Source organism: Myotis daubentonii, chromosome 6, assembly GCF_963259705.1.
Source record: "Myotis daubentonii chromosome 6, mMyoDau2.1, whole genome shotgun sequence".
Classification (NCBI taxonomy): domain Eukaryota; kingdom Metazoa; phylum Chordata; class Mammalia; order Chiroptera; family Vespertilionidae; genus Myotis; species Myotis daubentonii.
In genome coordinates, this window is record NC_081845.1 from 44,958,861 (window position 1) to 44,974,187 (window position 15,327).

General features: G+C 37.7%; 1 non-coding gene across 1 annotated transcript; it reads left to right on the plus strand.

Moving 5' to 3' along the window:
• Positions 1–7,275: 7,275 nt before the first annotated feature.
• Positions 7,276–7,382, plus strand: LOC132237731 (U6 spliceosomal RNA). The gene has a single exon (XR_009453575.1). It is a non-coding gene; the product is annotated as a U6 spliceosomal RNA (small nuclear RNA).
• Positions 7,383–15,327: the final 7,945 nt, after the last annotated feature.

Genomic DNA, 15,327 nt, shown 5'->3' on the forward strand with positions numbered 1-15,327 from the left:
AAGTCTACAAATGGAATCTCGGTGCCCCTGTTCTACTCTGCCTCTACTGGTTGGCTAAATTCTATAAATCTGTAATGACCAGACAGATAAATTTTATTAAAATTAGAGGGTCTATTTCAAAGCATTTTTATTTAGAAAATAACATAAACCACAATTGTTTAGCATTGTTTAGTCTCAAAAAATAGGCATGAAAGATGGAGAAGCTATGAGTCATGCCCCTAGTACTTGGACCACATCTTTATATTTCATTAGGTAAAGCTAAATATGGCATCAGGGAAGAGCTAATTCCCTCTGCTGTTCTAGGTTACTGCTGATATTAAATAACCCTTTCATCACTACCCAAGTGCTACAGAACTGAGTGAGGCAACTACAACTTTGTTTATATTTGAAATGAGATAATTTTATAAACTCAGGACTTGCCTAATTGGGGCTACTAGTCTAAATGTTTATTCAGTTGGCAAGTCAATTTAGTGTTTCCCCTCACTATATTGGTTTTTTAAAAAGAGATGAGTAGAACTGTCAATAGTATTGGTATTACTTAGATATAGTATCAAACATTTTATTAACAAAGAATCCTGTGAACCTAAAAATAAAGGGGCATATCTATTGGAGAAATTATAATACATCACCTACATCTAATTTTTAGCTGGAGATTGCCATCCAAGGCAGAGGATTGGGTTTATGAAGGGTAAAAAGTCTTTTTTCTTTCTTTCTTTTGTAAAGTCTTTCATTTAGACTTTACAAATATAAGATTTACCTGTCAGGAGAGGATAGATTTTTCTTTCATAGTACTCAATTCTGCAAAGAGGTCTAAAGCTAAGAAACCTTCTGCGCTGAACCTTAACATGCTATTGACTAGCTAAATTTCAATAACAGCCAAATTTAAGTTTTGTGACAATGCTTAAATTAATATGATAAATTATTAACTACAGCTTTACTTGATGTTTTACAATTTACAAAGAACTTTAAGTAGTTCTCAGTTGAGATATTCACAATACAACTCTTGCAACTCAGGATGGTTAAGTGCCCTTCCCTGAGCTACTTGGGTAGTAAACAGCAAGTTTCAATTCAAATCTGGATATTTTGAGGCTATATTTGGTATAATTTCAGTATAGTTGGTCATCTTTCTATACACCATGTTTTCTTTCAGTTAGCTTTGACCTGAGTACAGCTTTGAGTAAAATGACCCATAAATCTTCCATGCCCATCACAACTCTAGTCATTTAGGCAAAGAGCATGAATGACAAATAGCTGATATTTATGCTGGCTCTCCCCACTCTACACTGAACTCTTTCCTGCTATTCCTGGATATGACCTCAGAATCCTTCACCACACAACCTCTGTACATTCACTATAAATTAATTAGATTTGGAATGCCAAAGGAAACCTATTTTTTTTCACCCCTGAAATAATGTTCTGTCATGTTCTACTGGAGTTAATAAATTCTCTACAATTTCAATCTTAGATGATTAGTACTCTTAGCCTTCGGATTTTTCTCTTTCATTTCGCCACAAAGTTGTCTTCCCCAAGTCCCCTTTTATTATGATACCTGTTGGTTAAAAGTCTCATTGCTTCTCCAATAAATGCTTAATTAAGTCCAAACTCCTTCCTCTGGCATTCAAGACCCAACACCATCTGGCCCAGACTCTCTTTTTGGTCACACCTGCCACTGTTCTCCAACATGAACAACATTCCGAGACAACTGGGACCACTCATTTCCTCATATACACTCCTCTTCATTCCAGCCTCTTCTCTTGATGAGCTCTATCAGAAATGCCATCTTTTCTTTCTTATCTTACTTCCACTTCATTTGTCAAAATTCCTGCCAGTTTTTTAGGTTGATCATTGCTGTCTAAGTTTGAATTTGGGTTCTTCTACTTATCAGCTGGATGATATTAGACAAGTAACTTAACTTTCTTGGCCTATGATTCATTGTCTGTAAAATGGGAACAATAATACCTCAGGGGGTTGTTATGTGAGTTGAATATGTGAGTTATTCTATACAAAGAACTTAGAAATGAGTGACACATACTTTATAAACATTTGCTGCTCGTGTCATCATTTGATTTAAGAAGTTATTGTTTTTAATTTTACTCTAATACCATTTGGTATTGTCTTGTGCTAAGACATCTATCACACACTGCCTTGATACATTAGTATTTGTATATATGTCATATGTTCTCTTCTAAATTTCAAGTTCCTTTAGAGAAGTGACCATGAATTTAAGACATTCTTATGCCACAAAACCAATGATATAGTGCCTTGAACACTGGTGAATAATCAATAAATATCTATTGAACCCAGTGTTTTGACAAAATAATGCTACCTATAGATATAACTAAGTATTATATTTTCAACATTTATTGTTGCTTTCTATATCATATACATTAAGAAGTAAATCATTTTCTAGAATCTCAGAGCAGGCAATCAACTTGAAAGAATTGCAATTTACTCTCTTATTTCCAGTTTAAGTACCTAAGGTATTCAAAATAAATGACTACTTCTTTGCATTTAAATGATTTCAAAATACAAAAATACTTCAATCATCCCTTTGGCCTATTCCATTGTTTATTTAGCTTAATGCTTTTCCTCAAGTCTAGACAAATTCTCTTGACACAATGAATATCTCCCAAAGATATTATCTTCTCAATCTTTAATCCAAGTAAAGCATGATTATTAGTTTCTCCTCTAAGGATTTATTTTCTCGTCTTTAAATCAAGTGAACTCTCTTTCAAGATTCATTCTCATTCCTGCACTGAAAGGAAAATACAGAAACTAGTGCCAGGAATCAAGGATGAATGACTTTCTGGATACATTAAAATATTATCTTGTATTTTTTTTTTCATAAAAGCTACATTCTTGTCTTGTGCTCACAGTGATTGATAAGATCCTTGGAACTTGGCTGCATTGGTGTGGATTTTCTCCATCCCAGAGCTGTCTGACTTAGTTTTAGTCCCTAAGTGAACTGTTTTGCACTGGGGTCTAAAAACCATTCTCAAATATATCAAGGAAACTGTAGGAGGTGTTATTTGCCCCAGCTAATTTAGTGTCATGAACAGATGTGATGAAATCTCAATTTCTTCATCCAGGTTACAGCTATCCAATAAAATCAGCCCTTGAGGGGCCTGAGGAACAATTCCTAATGGATGATCTTTCAGCTTGTTATTGTACCCACTAACAGTGGTTGGGTCTATATTTAATCTTTTTAGCTTGTAGACAAGACTGTCAGGAAGCGAGTAAGTGGTGGTGGTGAGGGGGATTTTAAAGGCTTATTAAAATCAGTCAGGGTATGCATGTTACTTCTCCTTGGCCTAAATACAGCTCACCTCTTGTACAGCACGAATGCAATATTTTATAACATGACTCACTGTTCAAAGAACCATGTCTCTCACATCTAACACTTTGCATTTATTTATATCATCAGAGTGGATCATTGGATCATTTCTAATAATTCAAGAACCTTTTTCTATTACTTTTTAGATTATACCCAGTCTAGTAAACTATTTTAAGAATGCTCCTACACAGTACAGCAAAGACTAAGAAGTTTACAAATAGTGGATGAATTTGTGGTTGAAAGCCTAAAGTGATAAATGATAACCACAGAAATCCCACATGTGAAGAAATACTCTGTTCTTTTTGGAAAAGGAAAGGCACTAGGGAAGATTAGATCTAAAGTTTTCCCAAAGGCTTATGCCTTGAAAATTGGAAAAAGACCAAACTCTGGAAACTGTTAAGATTTTTTAAGGGATTAGGCCTGAAAGCAGGCTGAGGGATAACTACTCTAAACTGAGAGATGGATTGTGCCCAATTGATATCAGATGTCTGAAGTTAAACACCAAGTAATCTTTTCATTTTACTTTTCATGATAGTGACAGGCAAATAAGAATCTATTTTTGATGCTCTTTCATGGCAGATACTGGAGAATCAGTGCTGCCTTTGTACATTTGGTGTTTATGGCAGGTCATATTTTCTTTGAAAGCCATGGGGAGTCAATATATACCAACCCAGGAAGTGGCATAAATGAGATGTTACCAGTCCCCAAAAATGGTATCTATAGCTTTGAAATCTGTCAAAGGAAGTAAGATAATAGCAATCATCATAATAAACAGCTTTTGATGCAGTTGCATATTTACTTAAAATGAAAATAATGTGTTGTTTTGCTCATTATAAAATTTATAGATATTCACTGTTAAATAAAATGATTAAGAAAATTAAGAATATTACAAAAAATAAAGTAAAAATCACTGACAGCCTTTCATTCAGATAACTACTTTTAATCTATAATAATAAAAGCATAATATGCTAATTAGACCAGATGTCCTTCCAGATGACCTTCTGGATGAAGCCAGGGCTGCGAGGGAAGCCGGTGCCAGCAGCCGGGGCAAGGAAGGCCTACTCTTGCATGAATTTCATGCATCAGGCCTCTAGTTTGTTTATAAGCACATGTAAAATTGGGTGTCCAAGTTTACATGTACAGGATAATGTTGTGCAATATTCATTCCACAATATAGTATAAATATTTTATGTGATTAAATACATTTTAAAATGACTGCTTAAAATTCTATTGGATGTATGTCCCTATAGGTTGATGGATATTTAAGTTGTCTTCAATTTGGGGCCATTGTAAATAAGACTTTAATAAGCAACCTTCAGCATATGTATTGGCAGATTTGTGTAATTGCGTCTTTAAGAAACAGTTATTAGATGTGACATTTCTGGGACAAAAGAAGTGTACATTTAAATATATATATATATATATATATATATATATATATATATATATATATAGTTTTATTGCTTAAAGTATTACAAAGAGTATTACATAGGTCTCCTTTTTTCCCCACACCCTTGACAATCCCCTGGCCTCCCCTACCCCCCAGTGTCTTATGTCCATTGGTTATGCTTATATGCATGCATATAAGTCCTTCGGTTGATCTCTTACCACCCTCTTCTGCCCCCCTACCCTCCCCGGCCTTCTCAACTGCAGTTTGACAGTCTGTTTGAGGCAGCTATGCCTCTGTATCTATTTTTGTTCATAAGTTTATAATGGTCTTTATTATCTATGAATGAGTGAGATCATGTGGTATTTTTCCATCATTGACTGACTTATTTCACTTAGCATAATGCTCTCCAGTTCCATCCATACCTTTGCAAATGGTAAGAGTTCCTTCTTTTTTACAGCAGCATAGTATTCCATCATGTAGATGTACCACAGTTTTCTAATCCATTCATCTACTGATGGGCACTTAGGCTGTTTCCAGATCTTAGCTATGGTGAATTGTGCTGCTATGAACATAGGGGTGCATATATCCTTTCTGATTGGTGTTTCTGGTTTCTTGGGATATATTCCTAGAAGTGGGATCACAGGGTCAAATGGGAGTTCCATTTTTAGTTTTTTGAGGAAGCTCCATACTGTCTTCCATAGTGGCTGCACCAGTCTGCATTCCCACCAGCAGTGCACCAGTGTTCCTTTTTCTCCACATCCTCTCCAGCACTTGTCGTTTGTTGATTTGTTGATGATAGCCAGTCTGACAGGTGTGAGATGGTACCTCATTGCTGTTTTGATTTGCATCTCTCGGATGATTAGTGACTTTGAGCATGTTTTCATATGTCTCTTGGCTTTCTGAATGTCCTCTTTTGAAAGGTGTCTATTTAGATCCTTTGCCCATTTTTTGATTGGATTGTTTATCTTCCTTTTGTTAAGTTGTATAAGTTCCCTATAAATTTTGGAGATTAGGCCCTTATCAGATATGACATTGGCAAATATGTTTTCCTACGCAGTGGGCTTTCTTGTTTTGTTGATGGTTACTTTTGCTGTGCAGAAGCTTTTTATTTTGACGTAGTCCCATTTGTTTATTTTCTCTTTAGTTTCCAATGCCCTAGGAGCTGTATCAGTGAAGAAATTGCTTCGGCATATGTCTGAGATTTTGTTGCCTTTGGATTCTTCTAGAATTTTTATGGTTTCTCATTGTACATTTAAGTCCTTTATCCATTTTGAGTTTATTTTTGTGTATGGTGTAAGTTGGTGGTCTAGTTTCATTTTTTTGCATGTATCTGTCCAATTTTCCTGACACCATTTATTGAAGAGACTATCTTGACTCCATTTTATGTTCTTGCTTCCTTTATCAAATATTAATTGAGCATACTGGTTTGGGCCGATTTCTGGGCTCCCTATTCTATTCCATTGATCTATATGTCTGTTCCTGTGCCAGTACCAGGCAGTTTTGAGAACAGGCTTTGTAATACAGCTTGATATCTGGTATTGAGATCCCACCTATTTTGTTCTTTCTCAAGATCGCTGCAGCTATTCAGGGTCTTTTTTTATTCCAGATGAATTTTTGGAGAGTTCGTTCTAGATCTGTGAAATATGCCGTTGGTATTTTAATGGGAAGTGCGTTGAATTTATAGATTGCTTTGGGTAGTATGAACATTTTAATGATGTTGATTCTACCAATCCATGAACACAGTATGTTCTTCCATCTGTTTATGTCTTCCTCTATCTCTTTTTTCAATGTCCTGTAGTTTTCCAAGAACAGGTCTTTTATCTCCTTAGTTGAGTTTATTCCTACATATCTTAATTTTTTGTTGCAATGGTAAATGGGATTGTTTTTATACATATCACATAACTGGCTTCAGAAAATTTTTATTAATTACTCTCAAAACAATGCATGATCGAGTTGATTTACTTCTCTAACACTAAGTTTGCTGTTGCAAATTCCAAGTTCTACTTTTTATTTTTGCCAATTTGATGGGTGAAAATAATATTTAACTGCTATTTATATTGATTGTTTAATAAACAGTGAAATTTAAAATATTACTTTTGAAATTTCAATTCTTTTATCAATTGTCAGTTTATTATGTCTTTGGCCATCTACATTTCTATTTTTTATTTTAAAGAACATATTTTTAAATATACATGAGGAATGATCAATTTTCACTGCCATGTTTAGTTCAAATATTTTCCTGGATTATTGTTTGTTTTTTGAATTTGTATGTAGTATTTTTTAATAGATATAGTCAAAGTTTTATATAATCAGTTATATACTTCTGGTTTTAATGTCATGAAATACTTAGAAAAATACTCAGCCCTGGTAGGTTTTATTTTACTTTTTTGCATTTAAATTTTGTCACCCATGAAGAGATTGATTTCTGTATGAGGGTGTAGATAAGATCAATATTTTTTAAACTACTGTCATAATATCCTTTAGTGAAAAAAAAATAGTACTCATTTGCTTAACTATTTAAAACAACCTTTCTTTATATATAAAATGACCAGTGCTTGCTTTGGCAGCACATATACTAAAATTAGAATGATACAGAGAAGATTAGCATGGCCCCTGCGCAAGAATGGCATGCAAATTCATGAAGTGTTCCATTTTTTTAAATGGCCATATATACATGGTCATCTTTTTGTCATCTCTCTACAGTTCAATTGGTCTGTCTCTTCCTACAGCAGTAACATCAGCTTTGATTACTTTAGCTTTATATTATGTTTTGATATCTACTGAAGAAAGAACTCTTCGTTATATTTAAAGAATATCTTTAGTTCTTCTTATGTATTACGCAAAATGAACTATAGAGACATTTAGTCATGTCTCCAAAAATTTCCTGGACTTTTAATTGATTGAATAGATGAATCTAAGTAGAATTAACTTTTGCCCTCTGTGGTGGGTTTATGATGTGTCAACTTGGGTGGGTCAAACTACATTTCCAAAAATTCCCTTTCTTGTATGTTTCCTGTAAGAGTGGGTCATGAGAGACCTTTGGGCACGAAAATGAGCAGCCGCCATTTATGGCTCACACATTTCATCCCTCATTTCATGACTCATCTTGTTGGTATGAGACAGCAGCTGGACCTGAAACTGCTCCACTTTCTGCTGGCTCCTCTTCAGTTTCCCTGACTCCTGGGCCAGGTGCGTGTGACTCCTGGGACATGACCAAGGTCTTTAGCTTCTGCAGGACACCATGCCATCAAGATGTGAGAAAGTCAGGACCAAGATAAGATAAGCAAGACCCCTAACATGCCAAAGTGTAGGGGACAGTCACTCTCAGATTTGTGGAAGTACCACCTTATAATGGTACGAACCCAAGAATGCATTCCATGCCGACTAACTTTGCAGTCTAGAAGTCTCACCTACCTCATCATGGTCCCAGCCCTGTCTGATGCAATAAGAACTGACCCAGATTTTAGTTAGGCCTCCTGAGCTCCTGCTTTGGTTTGTGAGTTCTAGCTTATACTTGCTCATGCTCCAGCCTCAATCACAAAAATAATTGCTTAAAAGAGATGATATGGTGTAAGTAGCTCCCACAATCACATGCCAAATCCCTATAACAAATTCCTGCATACACAGAATCCAGGAAAATATTTGAACTAATTATGGCAGATAAAGTTGAACAATCATAACATATACAAAAATGCTCTTAAGAATTAGTAATAGAAAAATAGATAACCCAGGACATAATAAACTAATAATTCACATGAAAATTAAAAATTCAAAGGAATGTTTTAAGAGTTACTATTAATCAAAGAAGGAATATAAGTACAAAAATCAAATATCATTTTTCACCCATCATATTAGAATGATAATAGGTAGAGATTCTCCTACCTAGCTCTGTTCTATTTTCTCATCCCTCAATAATCCCAAATCCTTTGGTTTACAGTATATAAATCAATATTACCCACCCTTCCATCTTATTATAGTTATCTACAGAACTCCAATTACTCCCTTTAACTCACTAAAGTTTTTATCTTCTGGCTCACCATCTTCTCTGCCACCAATTCTATCATCATTCTTGAAGTCTCACAACTTATCTATTCAACACTCTGGACTCTCATTCATAGAAATCTTCCCTCTCAAGGATCTTGCCCTTCACGTCACCTCAGCCACTCTTTCCCACAGTCACACCCTGCGCTATCACTAGGCACTGTGCTACATCAGAAATCTTTATATCAAGCATCTCATATCACTATCATTAAAGAAGTGTTCAATTAGATGTATAGGATTACTGAAATAATGGTTTAAAAACTTAATTAATGGCCTTATAACAGCAGTATTTTGCCTACTACTGGTTTTCATTTATAACAATCTGACATGGATCTTAGCTTCCAGATTTTTAGTCTCCAATACCATTCTCCATCCAAAGGAATGAGACAAGTGTGAAAGTGTCTGAATCCATATCTTGGGTCGGAAATAAATCCAGATTGGTCTACAACAAATGGTTGTTTCCAGAAATCAAAAGTACTTTTTAAAAAGTGCTTAAACTACAAAGAAGCTCCTTAAAGTTGCTCTTGAAGACTGTTTCCACAACTTAATACCAAAATATGTTGTGTTTGAGCAAATTGAATCTCTGAAGAGTGATCAGCCTATAATAAAATTCAAAAAGGGAAAAGTTAGTATGAATTTTTGAAAGTAGTCACAAAAGCAAAGTTGGCAACAATAAAACATGGTCACTTTTTAAACTTAATTTTAATATATTTGGGGCCTTTGTATATATGGGTGTTGTTTTTTTCTATACTTACTAGAGGCCCAGTGCACAAAAATTTGTGCACTCGGGGGGGGGGGGGCGGGGTCCCTCAGCCCGGCCTGTGCCCTCTTGCAGTCTGGGACTCCTTGGGGGAAAACCACCTGCTGGCTTAGGCCCTCTCCCCGGGGGATTGAGCCTAAGCTGGCAGTCAGACATTCCTCTGGCAGCCCAGGAGCCCTTGGGGGATGCCCACTTGCCAGCGGGGAGCAGGCCTAAGGTGCAGTCGGACATCCTTCATGATGCTGAGGAGGCAGGAGAGGCTCCCACCACCACCGCTGTACTGACAGCCATCAGCCTGGCTTGTGACTGAGCAGAGCTCCCCCTGTGGGAGTGCACTGACCACCAGGGGGCAGCTCCTGCATTGAGCGTCTGCCCCCTGGTGGTCAGTGTGTGTCATAGTGACCAGTCATTCCCAGTCTTTCTGTTAGGGTCAGTTTGCATATTACCCTTTTATTATATAGGATATGCCTGTCTCTGAAATGCATTTTTAAAACCAGAAATCGCCATTTTGACTGACCAAATGGCAATTACATATGGTTCAACCAATACATACACATTTATATCTATATGTGTAAGGGGAAAAAAAGGCGCAAACAGGCAACTGCAAATGCCACAAATACCAGAAACTATACAAAGAATTGTAAATAATGATTTGCTCTAGGAGTCACTCTAACTAGTTAGGAAGAGGGCAAAACAGTGAGAGGCCAAATAATAAATTAGCCTAATGTCCTAAAAGGAGAGCTCACTGCACAAAATTACCTCCTCATCCTTTGGATGGCCCTGCTATTTACAATGAATTAGTGAGACTGCCCAACAAAGTACACAGTGAACTAAGGGGGGGGGGGGATATCTGCAACAAACACTTGATCAGAATGAAGAAGAAGCATCATCAGATGTCAAGCAAAGATCTGGTTTACAGTGTTCCATACAGATATTTACTAAGCATTGGCTATAAAAGAATTCAGTTTGAGGTAACAACCAGGTCCTTGTAGAATAGTTCTGCCATAATATTCTGGTGGCCTTGCATCTCTCCACATAAGTCTTGTAGGCAAGGCTTGATTGCCGTCTGACCAGTCCTGGTAGAATGTCCTGTAATTTCTCATACAACAGGAGGAAATAAGCCTGGTAAGAATTCACCAAGGGACTGCTTCTTATCCCTATATCGTGGGAGACTGCCTCAAGGCCGTTTCTCATTCTCATCCATCTCCCTAGTCCCAGTTGAGCACAGGACTTTGATCTTGACGTTCCCTTGGGGTACAGCTGCGGGCTTCTGTGTAGGACTATAAAACTCCTTGGCTGCTGTTTAGTTGGCTCCCCTACAACAGAGTTGCCCACCACTCATAACGTATGTAATCTAGTGTCACCTAGACACACCAGGATTTGACACCAGGTTGCTAGCTTTTTCTGTCTGAAGCCATGTGGGCTCATTGTTTTCTGACCAGCTGAAGTTATGGGGGTGTGTAGCAAGCAAGCTAACAGGTGCAGTGGTAATAGCTGTGGTCGTGTTAGTCACGGTGCTACTATTTTGGGAATGCTCAGCTGCCTGACACTCCCCTGGCCCAACCAAAATCAATTGTTCAGTAGCTGAGAAACAACATCTCAGCTGGTCTGAATGATTATCCTCTTTGTTTTGGATCTGACATCATTAATGACACCTTGAAGAGGATGAAAAAGAAATACAAAGATAAGAAAGAAAAAGAGCAAACACATAACTTTTCCATGTTGAACAGCATAAATGAAATAATGTTTATCATTGTAATAATTTGTGTGTATTTTAAGGTAGAAGAGTCCTTAAGAAATTCTGATATATTAAATCTTTTTATCTTTCTAAGATTTATGACATTTGTGTGAGTTTGAAATTAACATCAAAATGTTTAAAAGAAATTTATAACATAACATTTTGAAATTTATTAGTTGTATAAGTAGTGTTTAAATTTTTAAATTTAACAGATTTATAAATCATTAAAATGAAATAGAAATAATTAAAATTAGAAGCAAATGTTCTTTCCCTCAAAGAAGCCCAGACATTATAGATTTTAGCTATGTCTCTCCCTCCTCTCTGTCTAGCCTCCTTCCTCTAGTGCACACACATAATACTATGACCCTAGCCCAGCATTTGGAGTCTACTGAGGTCACTAAATTCACACTGTCCATTACCCCCTTCGTGTTCTCACATGTATCCTTCCTGGCTTACAGCCCATAGTCCATAGTCCATAGTCCATAACCAGAATTGCTCCTTTGCATACACACTCCATTTTCTTGTTCTCATTCTACACTTACTCAACCTGCAAAACAAAGGTCCAAGATTTATCCAATTGTTCCCCTACACTAGGACTTACCACAACTGGATGACTGGCCATACTTTAAATGTATGATTAAAACTCTCAAGTGGGCCTTCAAGATTTCTCACAATCCTAGAAATTTTACTCTTTATCCAAGATGGCACTTTATACTTCCTTCTCTGTTTCAAATCTCCAGTATCCTCTCTCTTTTTTTCCATTTCAACTGATGGCTTTGCTTTTCATTTCACCGGGATATTCAAAGCAATCAGAAAACTACCTCATCTTCCCACCAGCAAACCCAGTAACCTACCCATTTATGCTGTTATAAACTCTGTCTTCCTCTTATGGCTAGAAATGGCCACCACCTCCACTTATGTGTTTAAATGCAAATTCTCTTGCTTAAATTTCTCCTACAATTATCCAATGCTCTTTGCAGCAGTGTAAAATTGCACTAATCTCATATATATTTTGAGGAAACAATGGACATAATCTCTATCAAATTCACAGGTGAGAGTTTGTAGTCATTACATTTCATAAATCATAAAAATATAAGTAATATAGGCTTTTAGGGGGCAATCTATATATATAAAAGCCTAAGTGACTTTTATGGTGGAATAACTGGAATAACCAGTACGACTGGTCGACCAGTCACTATGATGTGCACTGACCAGCAGGGGACAGATGCTCAATGCAGGAGCTGCCCCCTGGTGGTCAGTGCACTCTCACAGGGGGAGCACCACTCAGCCAGAAGCTGGGCTCACAGCAGATGAGCACAGCTGCGGCCACAGGAGCTTCTCCCAACTCCACGGCAGTACTACCAAGCAGTGGCAGCAGGCACAGTGGACCGGGATGAGCATGAGTGGTGCAGTGCCTGGCCCCGGTTCTGGCTCCTCCCTGGTTGCCTACCACTTGGCGCACTGCTACATCCCTCGGGGGATGTCCGACCGCTGGTTTAGGCCCCTGAGGGGTCCTGGATTGCAAGAGGGCACAGGCCAGACTGAGAGACACCCCTCACCCAGTGCATGAATTTCGGGGCCAGGCCTCTAGTTTTCACATAAAAAAATAAACAAACTTTATAGATGCCAAATCATCCTCTTTTTTTGGTCTGTTTTTCAGCAAAACTTAGCATAAAGGTTTCTACACTAGCTCTCTTTTTTTTTTGTTTTTTCTCTTAACACTCATTCTCTCCATTTACTTAATCCAAATCACTTCACTAGACTGGTTTATGTCAAGGACACCAAGGGTTTTCCTGATGGGCTTCATGGTTAGTGTTTGGTCTTCATATTCCTCTGATCTCTTGGCTTCCCTCACTTAGCCTTAATGATGCTACTCTCCCTGTGTTTCTATTAACTGTTGCTCCTCAGTTTTCTTTGCAAGCCTCTTGACTTCATTCTAAGTCCCTTTCTCTTCTCCATGTCTTGCTCCCTAAATATCTCATCTAGCTCCTATCTTTAAATACTATTACCAGACTGAAGGGGTCTGTTTGTGCACATCAATAAGATATGAGCAGGAGTTTTCAGCCAAAATAGTAATGATATATTAAAGAGATGTTGCCATACCTGGAGTCACAGATGAGCTAATACTCAAAGACCTGGCTCCTTGATAGATTCCAGGGCATGAATTATATAGGAAAAAATCATTAATCATGATAACTAAAGGAGTTAGGGTTGTGTTCTCTACTGATTGGCCTGTGCTAGGGTAAGGAGTAATTGATCATTGCACCTGGTCCTAATGTCAGCCATGGAGTGGTTCTTTCTGACTTTGTAAGGATTTATTCAGTGGGATTGTTCCTGGGTCTAGAGCTAAAACACAACTGAGACCAAGATATTATCTTTAATTTAATTGAAAGCTCTGCCTCCATAGTCAATAGACCCAGGACCTTGTTCCTAAGACTACTGGCTGCTGACCAGAGCCTCACTGCCCTGAGAATTTAATGATTAAAGCAAAGGAGAGTTGGGTGAGTCAGGTGCTGGTAGAGGCCAGTTTGAGTCAACGAGGGGAAAAAATCAAAAGAAAAGGCCAGATGAGAGAAAATAAGGTTTCTGAACCGTTACAATACCATGTATACCCTGATTACTCTCAAGTTTATATCTCCATCCTTGCCTCTTTCTTGAGTTCCAGACTTCTTCCTATACCCAACTGCATACCCACTTCATGTGGATGCTTCCTAGGTATACTTTTCAGGGTTTTCCAGAGAAACAGAGCCAATAGAACGTGTATACACAGAGAAAGACGTTTATTTTAAGGATTTGGCCCACACATTTATGAAGACTGGTAAGTCCAAAATCTTCAGAATGGGACAATAGGATGGAGACCTAGGAAGAAGCTGATGCTCCAGTTTTAGTACAAAGGTATCTTCTGCAGAATTCCCCTTATTTGAGGAAATTTAGTCTTCTGTTCTATTCAGGCCTTCAACTGATCAGATGAGGTCAACCCACATTATGGAGGCCAATCTACTTTACTCAAAGTTCACTAATTTAAATGTTAAGCTCATCCAAAAACATTCTCACAGAAATATCCACAATGTTTGGCCACATTTTTGGGCCCTGTAGCCCAGCCAAGTTGAAACAAAATTAACCATCACAAAAGTTTCTTCAATTAAACATGTCTTCAAATGTGCTTCTCCCCCAGGCTTCCCCATGTCCATGAATGGTACTTCTATTCACCCAAGTGGTCAGACCAAAACTTCAGATTCATTCTTTATTTCTATTTACTTTATATTCAATCCTTTAGCACATTTTATACACCCTATGTTCAATTTACCCTGAGTCTGTCCCTTCTTACTACTCCTACCACCCCCACCCTGGTGCAAGCCACTATCATTTCTTGCCTGGAGGACAATAATAACCTCCTAAATTGTCTCTTCCTACCCTCATTCTCACCTCCATTTTCTCCACAAAGAAGCCAGAGTGATCTTTTAAAAATTACATTAGATCTTGTGCCTCCCCTCCTCAAAGCACTGCAAGAACTTCTCATCATACCTGGAATAAAATCCAAAGCCCTAACATGGATCAAGGCTCTGCACACTCTAGTTTTTATAGATCTCTCTCCTTATTTTCTACCACTCGTCTTCTCAATCACTCTACCCCAACCATGCTATTTTCTTGCTATTTCTCAAATACTTTAGGTTTTCTCTTAGGGCCCTTCCCCTTGCTGTTTCCTCTGCCTAGAATACTTTTCCCTTACACTTTTTGTTGGCTGGTTCTGTTTTTGACAGGATCATCTTGATGGCTGTGCTGAGAATAGTCTGAAGGGGGGAGGTATAAAGAGGAGAGACCAATTAGGATGTTCCAGAAGGAATACAGTAGAGAGATAATGGAGGCAGTGAAGGTAGTGAGAGGTGGCTAGGTCCTCAATATATTTTGAAGATATGACCTGAAAGATTATTCTATCAGATTGATATGGAATGTGGCAGAAAGGAAAGAGTCAAGGATGACTCCACAGTTTTCAGACTGAGACAGACACTAGAAGAAAGGACAGATAAAAAAAGACTGTGGAGGTGCCAGAGTTCATTTGAGGG